The following is a 15,108-nucleotide window of genomic DNA, read 5'->3' on the forward strand; positions in this document are numbered from 1 at the left end:
GTAATGCCTGAGCAGAAGTCAATCAAATCCAAGCAACTTGGTCAATTTGTATAACTGCCTTCCTGAACCCTTTGCGACATCTGCATTCGGCACGATTGAAACCAACTGGATTTCGCCTGCGAAAAATTCCTAAATGGCAAATGTGGCCGCACATTTAGTGCAGTTAAACGAACACTCCACTTTTTTTGAAAATAGGCTCATTTTACAAGTCCCCTAGAGTTAAATAGTTGAGTTTTACTGTTTTTGAATCCATTTAGCCGATCTTTGTATCTGGCGGTAGCACTTTTAGCATATAGCTTAGCATACATCATTGATTCTGATCAGTCCATTAGCATCTCATTCAAAAAATGATCAAAGACACTTTCAATATTTTTCCTATTTAAAACTTGACTCTTCTACAGTTACATCGTGTGCTAAGACCAACTGAAAATTAAAAGTTGTGATTTTCTACACCTATAGGAACTACTTTCGCATTCCTGGTTAATAGTCGTGGATCTTCGCGGCCGTACCATGGCTGCAGCAGCGCAGTAGTATGGATTACTTTTATGATGGATGGATGCACTTTTTGGAGCTTCAAAATCAATGCAGTTACAAAGCTGGAAAGAGCCAGGATATTATTTAATATAACTCCAATTGTGTTCGGCTAAAAGAAGAAAGTCATATACACCTAGGATGGCTTGAGGGTTAGTACATTTTTTGGGTGAACTATTCCTTTAATGTGGATGTTAATATAGGTGTTATTATAATTCTTGGTGTGAAAGGGCCTTTATACTTGGAGGTTTAGGCTAATTTAAGATTTACTTAGATGTGTTAGCATGAAAACACTTAGGCTATTTATAGCCGGTGTCTTGTCAAATCATCAATGGTGTCACATTACACTTCCGACATTCACCTAAAGTAGCACTGACACACTATTTATGCCAAAAGCTCACCTAGAACTTGACAAATATTTTTAATGCAATATCACAATGCTATATTTAGCAAACAGTGCTGTAAGCATTTAGCTTGACCATTGGTATGAACTGCAGAATGAAGTTACACTCTAGTTCACTCCTCTTGAATGTTTTCCTTCTCTTTTTTCCTAAACTGAGCACTAAAACATGGTAATTAATGTGTACAGTTTTGGTTTGTGAGCTTTAGACTTTGTACATGAAGCTGTAATTCTTAAAGGGGATTTTTAGCTTTAGCCCTGTGAGTCAACAGTTTTGCTCGACGCCGCTCACTCTGTTTGTACTTCTGAGATATTTATGAGACGGCTTTGAAAATCTCGACCAAACATCGGCTCTTATTCCTGGAGCAAGATTAGTCCAAGTATGAGTGCATTGTTTTGTGTTAAAGCGGGTCGGCTGCTAAGTGTGGTGAACTTTTCAACTACCCTTTGGCAAAAGGATGCAGTGATTATAAATGTTCCTCACAGTTTATGCATGACGTCATGAACCCGCTCACATGAAAGCAATGAGCACTCACACACTCCAAGATATCCAAAATCCATATAGCCAGTTATTTTGAGTTTAGTTAGTTGTGGCAGGGGAATAGATTGCATTTCCGAGAGGTACAGCCTCTGCACTGCAAACAGCAATTATACAACCAAACCAAAGAACAAAGATCGGGCCATCAAACCCTTAATATGATTGAAATTAGTCAGAAAAATACAATATAAATAGGCTACCAGTAAAAGATAAACCTACAGCAAAATAAATATAAATACCAGTGTGTAAGCTGCATTGCTGACTATTGCTTTTCTGACTTATATGGCATTTTTAAAAATGTTTTTACCAAGGTTGCACATTTGATTAAAAATACAGCCAAAATAGCAATATTGTTAAATATTATTAGAATAAAAAATAACTGTTTTCTATCTGAATATGTAATTTATTCCTGTGATCAAAGCTGAATTTTCAGCATCATTACTCCAGTCTTCAGTGTCACATGATCCTTCAGAAATCATTCTAATATGATGATTTGCTGCTCAAGAAACATTCATTATTATTATTATCAATGTTGAAAACAGTTGAGCTGCTTAATTATTATTATTTTTTTTTAGAATTTATTTTTTCAGGATAATTTGATGAATAGAAAGTTCAAAAGAACATAATTTATTTAACATACTTAAAAAAGATGAGAGAGGCCTGTAATTTTCATCATAGGTACACTTCAACTATGAGAGACAGAATGAGAAAAAAAATCCAGAAAAATCACATTGTCTGATTTTTAAAGAATTTATTTGCAAATTATGGTGGAAAATAAGTATTTGGTCACCTACAAAAAAGCAAGATTTCTGGCTCTCACAGACCTGTAACTTCTTCTTTAAAGGTTTAGGTTACCCAAAAATGAAAATTCTGTCATTAATTACTCACCCTCATGTCGTTCGACACCTGTAAGACCTCCGTTCATATTCGGAACACAAGTGAAGATATTTTTGTTGAAAGCTGATGGCTGAGAAAGGCTTCAGATAGGCCTCCATTGGCATTCAGTACATTTACACTCCCAAGACCCATAAAAGGCACTTAAAACGTCGTTACAAAGTCCATCTCACCACAGTGGCTCTACAATAATTTTACGATGCGACGACAATAGTTTTTGTGCGCAAAAAAAAATCAAAATAACACCTTTATCCAACTTGTTCTTGTCTTCCGTGTGTGCCTCCACGGCGCATGCGCGAGAATATGACGTAGCGCCGGGGTTCGGGAATCCATGAAATGCACACTCTAACCCCATTTTGAGAACTACGCCGAGACCTAAAGCACGATCAATGTAGAATTCAACAGCTTAGATACGCGCGTCTTCCTCTGCTTGTAAACAAATCGCTTCTGGGTCATGTGTCCGAACGCCGGATCTGCGTCATATTCTCGCGCATGCGTCCACAGTGTGTAAATACCTTGTTTGACCTCTGTCATAGCCAACAAAGGGTATATAACAAAGTATTGAGATGAACTTTTGTTATTGACCAAATACTTATTTTCCACCATAATTTGAAAATAAATTATTTAATCAGACGATGTGATTTTCTGGATTTTTTTTCCCCCATTTTGTCTCTCATAGTTGAAGTGTACCTATGATGAAAATTACAGGCCTCTCTCATCTTTTTAAGTGGGAGAACTTGCACAATTGGTGGCTGACTAAATACTTTTTTGCCCCACTGTATGTGATCCTGGACCACAAAACCAGTCATAAGTCTCACGGGTATATTAGTGGCAATAGCCAACAATACATTGTATGGGTCAAAATTATCGATTTTGCTTTTATGCCAAAAATCATTATGATATTAAGTAAAGATCATGTTCCATAAAGATATTTTGTACATTTCCTACCGTAAATATATAAAAAATGTACTATTTGTTGTAATATGCATGGCTAAGGACTTCATTTGGACAACTTTAAAGGCGAGCACCCTCAGATTCCAGATTTTCAAATAGTTGTATCTCGGCCAAATAGATGATGCATAAATCTCAATTTTAAAAAATGTGCCCTTATGACGGGTTTTGTGGTCCAGGGTCATATATGTATGTAAATGGTTTTACGGAATGCAGCCCTTTTTAAAAAAAAAAACTGTGTTTTTAGCGCCATCACCTGATCAGATCTGATATGTACTGTACAGTGTTTGTGTGTACTGCTGCATTTTTGCTATTTGTCTTTCCCTTCTATCTGATAAGTAAGTAAAGTAAACATAAAGGAAAAGAACAGTACAAAAAATGTGGGAAAGGTAATAATTAAAGCAGAAAAGGTTAAAAAAAAAAGTCAGATTGAATGAATAAGGAATAAAACAGCGAGAGAGGAAGTGTGTGAGCTGACTTGTTGGTTTCTAACAGGCGGTATTTGGCCAAGGACCAGACGCTGTTTAACAGGCTCCCCTGAGGAATATGAACCAAAACACACACAAACAGAGCTGGATGCTGCAGGCCAGATTCCATTCAGCAATTTCACTTTTCCATGAGCGAAAACATTTTAGCACCAAACAAAAGCTGGTGGTTTGAAAAGACTTTAAGAGCGGCTTACACTATATGTATACATACAGCTTTACACATTGCTAACTAGCATTAGCGACAGATGTTTACCACAGTGATTAGGATAAGAAGGAGATGACACCATGTGTTTGTCCTGTTGGTATGTTTCCAATAGTGGACTGGAACGTTTAAAGAGTTGACTAAAATATGTTGGCTTGAATTCTGCTACATCTGAGAGGGGAGATGGGGTTAGTCAGATTTGGAGGAAAGGAGAGAAGGAGGAGAGAGAGCGAGGGATTACACAGAGTAAAGTCATTTCCGCTACCCTGAGAGGTCTTCGGAGGTCAAAGACTTCAACACTGTTCCTGAACTTTTAATGCCAACAGTAACACTATAGAGAGAGAACGATCTGGGAGACAGACTGTGTCTAAAAACAGAATTCACACACACGTCTGGTTTACTATCTTTGTGGGGACTCTGCATAGACATAATGTTTTTTATACTGTACAAACTGTATATTCTCTTCCCTTAAAATTTTCGGTACGTATACATGTGTCGCTACACCCATAGTAAATAGTGAAAAGTTGCTTCGGCCGCTTTGACGCGTGTCTGGTGTGGAAGTAGCATAGGTTAGTAGTCACTCCGAGCGAGAAAGGTTGACATGGAGCTAAATTTCCAACCTCCGGAAAATCACCCATTTCAAACGCGACAGAGCTCATAATAAAACAAGAATCAACATTGGCTTGGCTTTTCGGAGAAAGCTCGAACTGAGGGATTCAAAAGGTTGTAAAAGCAACGCGAAGATGGCGTTTTGACAAGTAAGTAAGGTTTTTATTGAACAGATAAATTGCCATATGAGTACATTGTAAAGCATTATTGTGAAGGGTCGTTTCATTATGGTTGGTTATATCTCTGTATGTGTGTCAGGGTTGGTGAAGTGAAAGGAGCGAGGACTCAAAGATGCAGATAAATGGGTCTTTTAATGATAATAATAAAATAAAACAACATGAAACAAAACTACCCCGAGGGGGAAAAACTGACTTGACTTGACTTGACTTGACTTGACTTGACTTGACTTGACTTGAGCAGGAAAACATGAGATACATTTGACGACGATTCCGCACTGGACTGCAAACACAAGGAGATTAAATAGGGAACAAACAAAAGAGGGTAACGAGGGAAGACAGGTGGGGCAAATGAACCAATAATCAGGAAACAAGGTGGGCAGGGTTAGACAATAGACACGAGCACATGGCACAAAGAAACACTTGACAAGACATGTGCTCACACCAAACATGACATGAACATGCAGCTAATGAGAACTCATCAGCTGCATGTTCACACAAAACATGACAACATAAAAGCACGCAACCAGTGAAGAACACCAACCACGTGCTACACAACATAAGACAAAACATGAAGGCACACGGCCGATGTAAATATGAACCGTGTGCTACACAGAACACAGACAGAAGAGCACAGGCTCACATGACAAGACAGAGCGCACGAGAACGAGCGAATGCTCATTCCGTGCGCTCGTGACAGAAAACAAACACGCGGAGCATGAATGTCCGAATTCCAACACAAAACTGAAACCCAAACTAGACCGAAGTGTTGGGATCCGAACACCACGCCCCGCACACAAAACACAAGGACAGAAGAGCACGCAGCTCGAGCACGCTCAAAGCTGCGCGCTCACACAAGACAAGAAAAACAATACCGGAGTGTCAGGGCTCTGTCACAAAACCATGAATAAACTAGACCGAAGTGACAGAACCCTGACAGTGTGTGTGTGTGTGTGTGTGTGTGTGTGTGTGTGTGTGTGTGTGTGTGTGTGTGTTTGTATAATTGAATTATTTTACTTAACAAATTATTTAATTACAAGAACAAACTTGTACTGACACGACAAGGCAATAAGTTAGTAAATGTGAAAAATGTTTCAAACAATACAGCTGGATTAATTATTCATACCCCAGTGCATGCTGGGAAGAATCAGTGTATGCATAAATGAACTAAAAAAAAAGGTATTTATCCAACTCAATGGCTATGCTTGATGGTTCGACTTTGTTTTGAGTGCACAAAGTAAATTGCTATTTTTTTCAGGATTATTTACTCTTTTTTTTATGTTGAGGTCTTTATCTCATATGTCTCCAGTTCCTGTTCTATACTCATTTTCACTCTTTCTTTCTGTTTGTGAACACATCTCACTCTCTCTGTTTGCCCGTATGTCTGGATTAATTTCAATACATAGCTGTCTGATGTTAAACGTCTTGCCTCTGCTGTATTAATAGCATGTGTAATGATAGAACCACCTGGCTAAAACAGCAAACGGATCTAACACATTCACATTCTCACTCTCTCTCTCTCTCTCTCTCTCTCTCTCTCTCTCTCTCTCATTTTATCACACTCGCATGCTTTCACATAGAGCCTTATCTTCACAAACACATGCACACACTTTCCCACGCATCTAAACACAGCTAGTTACGTCTTTGGAGAGTTTCCCCCATTCCTGTCCTCAGTTTTAACACCTGACCCAACAGAATAATATCTCATATCAGGAGCATAGTCTTGATTTGAACATTATCTTTAATATCTGACAACCTTTAATGAGCTGCCTCACTTATAAATGATTACAGTGGGGCAAAAAAGTATTTAGTCAGCCACCAATTGTGCAAGTTCTCCCACTTGAGAGAGAGGCCTGTAATTTTCATCATAGGTACACTTCAACTATGAGAGACAGAATGAGAAAAAAATCCAGAAAATCACATAGTCTGATTTTTAAAGAATTTATTTGCAAATTATGATGGAAAATAAGTATTTGGTCACCTACAAAAAAGCAAGATTTCTGGCTCTCACAGACCTGTAACTTCTTCTTTAAGAGGCTCATCTGTCCTCCACTCGTTACCTGTATTAATGGCACATGTTTGAACTCGTTATCAGTATAAAAGACACCTGTCCACAACCTCAAACAGTCAGACCACTATGGCCAAGACCAAAGAGCTGTCAAAGTTGAAATTGTAGACCTGCAAAATTGTAGACCTGCACCAGGCTGGGAAGACTGAATCTGCAATAGGTAAGCAGCTTGGTGTGAAGAAATCAACTGTGGGAGCAATTATTAGAAAATGGAAGACATACAAGACCACTGATAATCTCCCTCGATCTGGGGCTCCACGGAAGATCTCACCCCGTGGGTTCAAAATTATCACAGGAACGGTGAGCAAAAATCCCAGAACCACACGGGGGACCTAGTGAATGACCTGCAGAGAGCTGGGACCAAAGTAACAAAGGCTACCATCAATAACACACTACACCGCATGGGACTCAAATCCTGCAGTGCCAGACGTGTCCCCCTACTTAAGCCAGTACATGTCCGGGCCCATCTGAAGTTTGATAGAGAGCATTTGGATGATCCAGAAGAGGATTGGGAGAATGTCATATGGTCAGATGAAACCAAAATAGAACTTTTTGGTAAAAACTCAACTTGTCGTGTTTGGAGGAGAAGGAATGCTGAGTTGAGTAAAAACCTCCTTCCATCAGCAAGGGCATTGAAGATGAAACGTGGCTGGGTCTTTCAGCATGACAATGATCCCAAACACACTGCCTGGGCAACGAAGGAGTGGCTTCGTCAGAAGCATTTCAAGATCCTGGAGTGGCCTAGCCCGTCTCCAGATCTTAAACCCATAGAAAATCTTAAGAGGGAGTTGAAAATCCGTGTTGCCCAGCGACATCCCCAAAACATCACTGCTCTAGAGGAGATCTGCACGGAGGAATGGGCCAAACTACCAGCAAAAGTGTATAAAAACCTTGTGGAGACTTACAGAAAACGTTTGACCTCTGTCATTGCCAACAAAGGGTATATAACAAAGTATTAAGATTAACTTATGTTATCGACCAAATACTTATTTTCCACCATAATTTGCAAATAAATTCTTTAAAAATCAGACAATGGATTTTTTTTTTCTCATTCTGTCTCTCATAGTTGAAGTGTACCTATGATGAAAATTACAGGCCTCTCTCATCTTTTTAAGTGGGAGAACTTGCACAATTGGTGGCTGACTAAATATTTTTTTGCCCCACTGTATATGCAATCTTAGTAATTAGATCGATGTGTAAAACGTTCCTGTAATAAATGATAAAGATATCGACCTAATAATTATTAAAATAATAATTTTATATTGGCTTTAATTTTGTAACTATTTTGTAGTTTGCTTTTGAAATGTAGCCTATTTTTTTGTATTTTTTTTTGTATTGAGGACTATACATGTGTATTATGTAATATGAGCCCTCTTTCTTACAGCACTGATTTAATTTTTCCCAGTAAAAAGATTTGCAGCAGGTGTGTGTGTGTGTGTGTGGGGGGGCATGTTTTTGTGAAATATCAGGACACAAATGTGTATAATGACATGGGTATGACATAAGTATTACAAAAAGAGGGTGAAATATGAGGACGTTCCCCATGTCCTCACTTTTCAAAATGCTTATAAATCATACAGAATGAGTTTTTTTTTTCACAGAAAGTAAACTGCACAGTCTCCTGTGATGGGTAGGTTTAGGGGCAGGGGCAGTGTAAGGGGATAGAAAATACGGTTTGTACGGTATAAAAACCATTACGCCTATGGAATGTCCTCACATTTCACAAAAACAAACGTGTGTGTTTTGTGTGTGTTTGGGATTTATGAGGACAAATTTGTATAATGACACAGGTATTACACTGGTTTTACGATGTAAACATGAAATATAATAGCTTTGTGTGTGTTCGGGGGGGGGGGGGGGGGGTGGGCATACAGCAGCAGCAGCAGGACTTTACTGAGGCGTCATAGAACAGCTGTGTTTGTTCACACTCCTCCAGGGCATGCAAAAGTGGCGCGGCTGATTATCAATACAGCTTTCTGTATGTGTGTGATCCTGCTAAATGACTGTACGCACTGTCCATGAGCACACAGCTGATGATGATGACACGGCCAGCAGTACGGCCCCCCTCCCACTTTAGCCTGCGACCTCAGGGTTACCTTCGTTCCCACAGCCCCAATGTACACGTCCTCATCGCTTACCATGGGAACCCACATGCTTTATGGAAATCTCTAGCCCCTCCTGCTGCCTGTCAGTAGTGAAGAGTGAAAAGGCCTCTTGAGTAAATATTTTATCTTCAAGTCTAAGATCAGTTTAGTTCCCTTCAGTTGTGCTGCTGGTTTTCCTTTTATCAAATTGTATTCTTATATATATATATATCTATATATGTGTGTGTGTGTGTGTGTGTGTGTGTGATAATTATCTCAGCACACACACATGATATGAAACAGGTTTTAGATGTTTTACCCACTTGAACTTCAGAGTGCACTTCACACCTTCCAGTCAGCGTGTTGACATACAGCTTTAAATAAGGAAATTAAGCAACTTTGTGGGATTTTTTTTTTTAGCTAAAACGTTTGAAGTTTTGGATGTGATTCAAAAACAACACTGAGTTTTGCTTCTGTGATGCTTGTTTTATGTGATGCCCCCATCACATAAAACTGTGGTGCCGGATGTTTAGGAAATAATAAATTAGCAATGCCTTTGTTTAGCGCGTAGGCTATAGATGAAAATTTAACGAGGCCAAACTTAAAACACAACTTGATGATCTTATCCAACAATTGTTCTTGACCACTTAAAACTAAACGCAAGAAATGAAACGCAATGGTAAGTAAGGCGGGAATCGCCTAGTTACTTTACTTTATTGCCCTTGATAGGCAATTCAATATGTAGACAGTAGTATACATACACATAGGCCTACAGCAACACAACACACAAACTAATTAATATAATAATGAAGTAATTTAAAAACATGATTGCAGCAGGTATAAAGGAATTCTTGTATCTACTTGATTTACACAAAGGCTGTTTAAATCTCCGGCCTGAGGGAAGCAGTTGAAATTCAGTACACAATGAGTGAGTGACATTGAAAAATAACTAACTGGCCCTTCTAACCAAATCATGGGTTAAGTCTTTTGGGTTATATTTTCAGTGTTTGGGTAGTTTTTGTGTGACCCAGCTCTTAGGTCAGACATAACAATCCAGTATTTGGGTAGATTGTGTGTTACCCAGCTCCTGGGTCAGACAACCCAGTGTTTAGGTCGTTTTTGTGTTACCCAATGCCTGGGTCAGATGTAACAACCCAGTGTTTGGGTAGTTTTTGTGTTACCCAGATCCTGGGTCAGACGTAACCACCCAGGGATTGAGTTATCGCTGGCTTTTTGCAACCTCTTCAGTAGAGAGCAGTTCTCAGCTCCGTCAATGATCCATGTCTTCGGTAAAATACAGGTTTGTGTACATTTATTTCATAAATTCGTTATGGTTCTGTATTGTTTACTTTTATGGAAAGCATGTGATGGATTTCGCCTGATGCATAAAATGTTATGATTTTATTCAAAAAGATACAGAATATAAATGCTAAAATATGTCCTCTGAGCTGTTCGCTGTTTTATTGACAGGTTATGGAGCCAGTCACAGCATATTTCGAATACGAGTGAAAAGCAGAGCTGCGGCACGAGATCCAGCACGGTGAAACGGGACAACAAAGACTGGTCGATTAATGTTTCATTTTTACTTCTAATATTTGTTAAACAAGCTTAAATGTAATATGTATTACCACAATATAAAATATATGCTATACTGTAAAATATGATCTAAAATAAAGGAATTATCATGAAAATCAGTGGTTATTTTGGAGTATTTTTTTTTTTAGATTTAGAGGATTTACATTAACCCATAAACATAATTAATGTATGAAGTAAAAAAAAAGAAAGAAGCTCTGTTATTAAAAGTAAAGCTAGTAGGGGAGAGTGGGGTGAGTTGTGCCAGTTTTTACTCAAAGTAACTTTAAAGTGAGGCCATGACAGTAATATATTTCATATATTTCAGGATGTGGTGCATCCCTGAGAACAATAACTTTGGATCTGAAATTAATAGTGTTGGGGTAACAGCTTAGGACCCAGGACCAGTAGTGAAAAATGAAGACCAGGAGTCAGGAGTCAGATTAATTAAAGAAAATTTTACTGAAGAATAGTTTGCAGTTTCATCAGCAAAAGCCAGCTTCAAGAGGAGTTCGTAGGCCGCGCTCCCTCTAACAGTCTCCCCGCCTCCGTCTAACGTACATACAATTTTCTGAACAGTTATACTGTTTTCAAGGTCTAGACACGTCATTACTGCCATGTGGAATGATTCTGATTGGTTCTAACAACATGCAACGTAAGCAACTTTCCACACGTAGACAGATAGGAGCATATATCTCTAAAAATGCGTAGACTTGATGTCGCCCAGGCCCAGATTAGTCCCCAGTGACCTCGGAGGTCACAGAAAAGCGTCTAAAGGTCTGGCATCGCCTGCAGGAAGGCCCATATCCAATACTGAATCTGCACAAATCATACAACGCACACACACAATACTCCAGAGAATACCAGTTTCCATCAAGGTCGGGACATCTTAACTAACTATCAACAAAGCACTTCTCCAAAACATGCTGATACTACATTTAGTACAGAAGTGACTTTATTCTATAAAGAAAGAAAAGTATCAGAGAGGTACATTTCTCCCCAAAAGAGTCCCATAGCTGTTACATGGATGACCCCAGGGGTCACCTCAGTAAGACATATAGTTAACACATGCTGATCTCGTTTTACTCCCTGGAGTGTATTACAACACCAAGGACAGTTGCCTGTCAGCACGTCTTGACACAGACATCAGAGCAGCTCCTGAATAATCTGGATTCAAAAGCACAGAGCAACTAAAACACTACAATATCCAAAATCACTCCTTGAATATAGAGAACTGGTTTATCAAATGTAGGAAATGGTTATAACTTGATTATCATTCATTCTTATTTTAATATTGAACATAAAATCATTCTTGAAGGATATGTGTCTGATGAAGAGACAAGTGATGTTTGGCTTGACCCTTGACCCTTCAATAGTTTCAGAAATATAGCTTTTGGGAAAAAAAAGTGTGAGGGGTAAGTTGTGCCTTTGGGGAGAATAAGTTGGGGTAAATTGTGCCAGTGATTTCTGAAGTAAAACAGAACATTTTAATGTTATGCACTGTAATGCTATATGAAAGCAAGACAAATTAAATACAAAATTACTAATTTAAGGTTTATTTAGATATTGTCACCCTATTAAATTGTTGGAATAAGTCATATTTTGTAGTTTTTGGGAAAACCCCAAAAACTTAATTACACAATATTTGATAATTGTGAATCATTTCAGGCAAAAAGCCTTTGGCAATAAATGCCTGTTGACATACATAGAAAGCTGCCTCTCAATTGTGTAACATATAAGAATAAAGTGAGGCTCATTTCTAAACATCCTGTTGTGACTTCGGCCTCTTAAAAGCGGAATAAAATGTATTTGTATTAACAAAACTGAAATCAGTGTTAGCTAAATTAAACAAATGGCAGGTGAGTCAAACACTGATGAGGCATGCCCATCTCCTCACTTCTCCAGATTATCCCCTGTTGGTATGAAGGTCTAGGTGGTCTGGATGGCCTACTACTTAACATCCCACTTGTCAACGCTGCAGGGGCATCTATAAATGTCTGCTCCCTTCTGGCTGTACCACCAAGTTTTTGGGGTATGGGTAGTTTCTTGAGCACATCACCTCTAGCGATGACTCCTTCATTGTTTTCTTTCGATGTAAAGATGGGCTTTCCATCCACAGACTTCTTTAAAAATCTTTGGCACAACTTAACCCAGGCCCTTTGGCACAAATCACCCCAGACCCACAAGTTTGAAAAACTAGCATGATCCAGCAGCTAAAAGCTAACATCATGTTAACTGTTTAGACTCATTGTGTAGCCTACAAAAGCACTAAAACGTGTGAAATGTTTTCAAACTTGTCTATAATTGTGCTACAATCAAAAAAAACTTTATTCATAGAAATTTTACTTTGAAAGGTTAAAAAAACAGTTTTTTGAGCTAAAATGTGCTAACATCTCATGCCACATATGTCTCTCTTCTTTAGAGGATGAGTAAAATTGATGGCTTTTCAAAATGATGTGGTCACATGACCAATTTATTCTATGTTTTTTTAGAAACAATGGGTGGAACTACTTCCCCCCTGCACAAATCACCCCACTCTCCCCTATAGCTAATAAAATTAATCAACCCATTATGCTGGGTTCAATAAACAACAATTCGCTGGGTAAAATTAACCCAACACGTGTTCTGTCCTATATTTACCCAGCCCTTGGGTTAAAAACAACTTTAAAGAGCGTTTCATGTCAGTGTTTGTCAGTGAGTATGCTGCAATGGTGCTTCAGAGACGACATAGGCTAATTGTTTAGGCTAACCCATAAATTAGCATCACCCCTGGTTCTGTCTAAGTCATACATGGGCAATATACGGCCCAGGGGCCGGATCCGGCCCGCATAGTGCTTCAATCCGGCCCCCGCGATGCGCTCGATGTGCTGGCAATTTGGATGAAAGTTGAATTTTTGTATTCAGGATTACAAATGAAATGTTTAAGCTTTTGATCGTTATGGTCGCATATATGGGATTTTTACTTCTGTGCCCCAGAGAGTACGGTCCCACATGGTATTTAGAATGTTCAGTGACGTCGCATGACTGCCGGATTCAAACTGGGCTTTTGCGCATTGGTTGGCACTGAGCCAGAGACGGACGAGCTCAGCCTCAGCGTCATATATCACAACTATGCAGTTTTTGTTCAACCTCATAATGTTTATTTTAGGTTTCAGACATTTCAATACACATAAGCACGAGTAAAAGAATACATTTAGAGTTTGTAAAATACACACTGATGTCTGTGGAAGCAGCAATAACAATCTATTCAAATATAATTTTTCTGAAGTGATATTATATCAGACAAACATAGTGGAAGTAACTGTTAAGTGTACTCTATTCTTGTCACAGTTCACCAGCCACTTTCTTGCACGTATTTCGGGAGAAACTGATGACCCTGATTCTCGGAATAAAAGCGATGCATCTGTAATACAGTGTTATTGTGGGTGCGATGTCACGTGACAAATATGACGCATCGCCATGGAAACATTAAGGGGGAACAATCTAAAATAGGAACCGCCTTGAAAAAACTCACTGGGGACGCTGGCTTATCTTTTTATTAAGCTAGTTATCAGTGTGTATTGATCATTGATGGTATAAAGTTAAACAACATTGTTCAGTTTCATGTTGCTATTTCTTATGCATGTCCTGTAGATGGTGATGATACAGATTACAGCTAGGCCTACATCAAATTTACATTTTGTGAGACGCATAGGACTATTCCATGTTGTTCCTTCTTTCAAGCAAACATACGTGTGAAGTTGATCTGCACTTAAATTGTGTTCTATTTTTTTAAAAAAGATTTAAACAACATATGTTAAAAAAAAGAAATTACAAAAAAAGGAATAATAACAAGTGAAATAAGCTGAATATGTTTTTCATTCAGAGATGAAATTATCCCCAATTAAATTTGATAATTCCAAGCCAGATTGCCTGAAGTCTGTTTGTTAATGTAACCTGCACACATACATTTGCAGTTTTGTTAATAGTTTTCGATCTTGAATAGCTACAGCTGGTATGAATGACAGTTGAACAATATGCAGGGTAGTGTAAATGAATCCTTTTAAGTAAATCCAGTTATTGTAACCTTAGAGTAGCCTATGTCAGACAGGCCTAGCAAAAAATATATATCAGGCCTTGAAATAGGCTGGTAAAAGTCAAAGTGTAGCCTTATACATATCTGCATTTAATTAATTTGTACGATTTAATCATGTAACTATGTTTAATTGCAATTGTCCAAAGTGTGGCCCTCCATTTACTTTGCCAAAGTGACTGTGGCCCTCAGACTAAAACTGTTGCCCACCCCTGCTCTAAGTAGTTTAATCAAATGCAGTCCCTAAATATTTATACTGACATTTCTACCTGATAAAAAAAACAAAAACATGTTTAAGTTAAAACAACTGAAAGCTAATCAGGTAATCAGTGCTGTATATGGCCCATTAATGTAATTAATAACAAACATTAATGCGTTTAAACTGGGGGATTAAAATTATTCAATTCATAACAGTCACCAGCAGGGTGCAGCATTTAAACACGAATGTCAAAAGATTAAACGTATAAGTAAACCTCTTGTCTTTATCAATCGGAAGTCGCCTCCTTGTAAGTAGCAAAATTTT

This window comes from Gobio gobio (genome assembly GCF_949357685.1).
Source record: "Gobio gobio genome assembly, chromosome: 24".
Classification (NCBI taxonomy): Eukaryota; Metazoa; Chordata; class Actinopteri; order Cypriniformes; family Gobionidae; genus Gobio; species Gobio gobio.